The sequence below is a fragment of the Felis catus genome, chromosome C1, assembly GCF_018350175.1.
Source record: "Felis catus isolate Fca126 chromosome C1, F.catus_Fca126_mat1.0, whole genome shotgun sequence".
NCBI lineage: Eukaryota > Metazoa > Chordata > Mammalia > Carnivora > Felidae > Felis > Felis catus.
The window spans coordinates 87,778,740-87,782,403 of NC_058375.1; the positions used below are offsets into that span (position 1 = coordinate 87,778,740).

At 35.3% G+C, this 3,664-nt stretch overlaps 1 pseudogene; it reads right to left on the bottom strand.

The window, feature by feature from the left end:
* Positions 1–2,734: 2,734 nt before the first annotated feature.
* LOC101092382 lies at positions 2,735–3,318 on the bottom strand (annotated as a pseudogene).
* Positions 3,319–3,664: the final 346 nt, after the last annotated feature.

The following is a 3,664-nucleotide window of genomic DNA, read 5'->3' on the forward strand; positions in this document are numbered from 1 at the left end:
AACACTAATTGTCCGTTTGTACTCTTACATCTTTAGCTTTTGATTTCAAAGAAATCTAACACCCCTCTGTGATTCCTTTTGTAGCTAATTTTAACAGAATAATTAATATGTAACTATATCAGAGCTCAGCGGCATCTACAGGTTACACTTTGTGTACACTGTAATTACAAATTATACTAAACATGAAAAACTTATGTACTTAATTATACAAATGTCATTTAATCACTTTTTTTCTAAAACTAGACAAAATCTGTTTGTAAAAAAAAATCAGAAATAAAACTACCAATAGATAGACTTGCAACAAGAGGAATTTCCAATTGTGATTGCTTAATAGTTTTTAAAAAGTAGTATAATGTAGTCTTTCATAGTAATTGTTTTCTGTATGCTCTCACATTCTGAATGTCAACAGAAGTCTTTAAGTATATTTACACTAATATCATTGCATTACTAATATTGGTTACCTAGTTATCATGTTGGTAAACTATGCTGCACTTTTTTAAGATAGGGAGCACATTTTTCTCATAATTGGATACCTCCAACCCCCCAGTACCTTGCTAAGTGCTGACAGAAATTAAGTACTGAATAAGAGTATACTATGAATGGGGAATTAACAAAACAAGAGAAGGTAGTTAATCATGTCTTGAAAGCCTAGAAACTCTTCCAGGCAGAGAAATAGACCAAGGCCATTTGAGATAGAGAAAATTGTTTGCAAAGGCAAGTAGATTATATTCATTTATTCAACAGATATTTATTGAGCCTATTATGCATGCCAGGGTGTTGGGATATAATCTAAGGCAAAAACATATATGGTCCCAGCTTCCACAGAGCTTACAGTTTATGAAAAAATGGGTTCAGCTAATAAATCACTCAAAAATGTGTTTTTATAAGCTGAAATAAGTGTATAAAGCAATATAAGTGTATATAATAAACAGAATTAATGCCTTCTCCTGAGTTAGTTGAGCATGTTTTATAATCCTATTTTGTCTCTACTATGGAATTATTTATAACATAAAAAAAAATTAGTAGTTGTTCCTAGGGTTTAAACCCTTGCACAGAGTCTTACACTATATGTTATGTTACATTAATGCTGTCTACTCAGGTATATTACATCACTTAATGTGTAGAGCAAGATGCTTACAGCTAAATATATCAACTGTTCCTTCCAATCCCATGTGCTATTTAGGTCATACATTTTACTTTTAACGTATGCTTTAAGCATACAATATATCACTGTTTTTTGCTTTAGACAAAGCTATCTATTACAGCTATTTAAAGTAAGGGAAAAAAACTGAATTCTATACTTTTATTCATTTATTCCATGTCAAGCTTCATCCTTCTTTTTAGTTTATATACCTTTCTGTCTGGTTTCATATTCTTTCTACCTGAAGAATTTTCCTTAATATCTCTTGTGGTGCAAGTCTACTAGAAATAAATTGTGAGTGTGTGAGTAAATGAAAGCAGGTATTTTTTCCTTCACTTTGACAGATATTTTGGGAACTATAGGATTTTATGTGGGCAGTATTTATTTATTTTTTAGCACTTTAAATATGGCAATTCATTGTATCTAGCTTGCATGGCTTGAAATGAGAAGTGTGCTGTAACTCTTTGGTCTTTTTGTTTAATGTGTCTTTTTTCTCTGGCTACCTTCAAGTTTTCTTCATTTTCATTTATTTTCAGGAGTTTGAATATAACAGGCCTTGATATGTGTGGCGTGTGTGTGTGTGTGTGTGTGTGTGTGTGTGTGTGTGTGTGTGAGACTAATTTTGGAAAATTTGCTGCCATTATTCAAATATTTCTCCTCTTCACTTTCTTTTCACCTCCTAGGATTCCAAGAATAATACATTTATTAAACCAGTTAATATTGTCCAATAGCCCTTGGATCCTCTGTTCTAGTTTTATACCTTTTTTTTAACCTATCTTCAAAGCCATTGATTTTTTTTTTATCTTTTCCTCTTTTTTGTGGGGGCAGGGTATGTTGACCATAGGAATCATTTTTAATCTTTAATCATGTTTTTTATTTGCTTCTAGCATTTTCATTTGTTTCTTTCTTATAGATTCCATTTCTCTGCTAAAATTACCCATCGGATCCTGCACACTGTCCACTTCTTTTATTAGTCATTTTATCATATTACAGTTGAAACTTCAATAAGGGGGACTTACAGGTACCAACCCCCTGTGTGGCCAAAAGCCCACATATAACTTTTGACTCCTCCCAGTAGCCAACCGTGGAAGGTGGGGTTATTTGTAAATTCTTTATTTTGGCTACTATTGACTACAATCGCTGCTACCATGGATGTTTTACAGCTGAGAGGAGTTATTCACTAGATATTCTGTTGTTATTAAACACTAAAAATTAGGAAGAGACTGGAGGGCATTTAGGATGGGATAAGGAGAGGACACAGAAACTCAAGGGAGAACATGAGGTCTTGCTCAGCCTTGTCATCAGGAAATGAGGAACTACATCAGATCTAAGTTAAATGCCAGCCTCTCCAAAAAAGTTCTCAGAAAAACCTCAAAACAATTATTCACTGGACAAAAACATGTCAATGTTTCTAGCAAAGATCTTGACATGAAACACCCAACTTAGGGACAATTATACATAGCACCATGACAGAGCTGGGATCATGACAGCCTGGCATCAGTTCAAATGCTACGGTGGACACAGAAATCTCTAGGACTAGCTCTCACTCACAGATGAATGTGATGTTTTACAGCATAAAGATGTAGATGTTTCTTAATAGATGTCATCCAGAGGAGTTTTCTTCATGCTGCCAGATTCAAGGAATTTCTTAACTGTAGCAATATTACTTAGTTCCACTGTAGAACTCTGGGAGGTTCAGACAGGATATTGGGGACTTCCTCTTCCAGAGACAGAATGGTTTAGAGTAGAATCACACCCACAAGGCTTAGCTAATTACCAACAAGAAACCTTTTGGTCATTATCCTTTAAAACCTTTTCAAACATGGGCAAGTATCTAATTATAGACTTCTGGGCCATGTTATCATGTCTTCTTGTTGATCATCTGGTTTTAGGAAAGGATGAACAGCAATCAGTTCCATGAGATCTAGGATCCCCTCCGTAGTCATGTCAATCAGGTTCTCTCCTTGAGGTCCTTGCCAAAGAGATGATGGTCTCCACAATGTAGTTGGAGAATGCTTCTGGTCTGCACCAACTTCATTCCATCAATTTCAACCATTGGCACTTGTTGGAACAGTAGGTGGTTACCATCCTGGAGTTTCTGCCACTGTTCTCGTTTCTAAAAATTCTTCATCAAACTCGACTCCAGCGGCTGCTAAAACCCATCTTGCTGATTCCATCAGCAAATGCTTGGGCTTGGGCAAGCTTGGGCTTCACTGCCATGAGAGACTATTTGAAACACCCAGAGACACCCAAAGCTCTCCACAAGTGATCTGCTGGCCAATAGCCTATTGTTGACTGGGAGTCTTACCAGTAACATTAACCACTGATTAACACATATTTTGTATGTTATAAGCATTTTATACTGTACTTTTACAATACAGTAAGCTGGACAGAAGAAAATGTTTTAAGAAAATCATGAGGAGAAAATATATTTATAATACTGTGCTGTGAATTTTTTTTAATCTATGTTCTGTGGATACATATAGGTCAAACCAATGTCGTTCAAGGGCCGACTGTATAGCA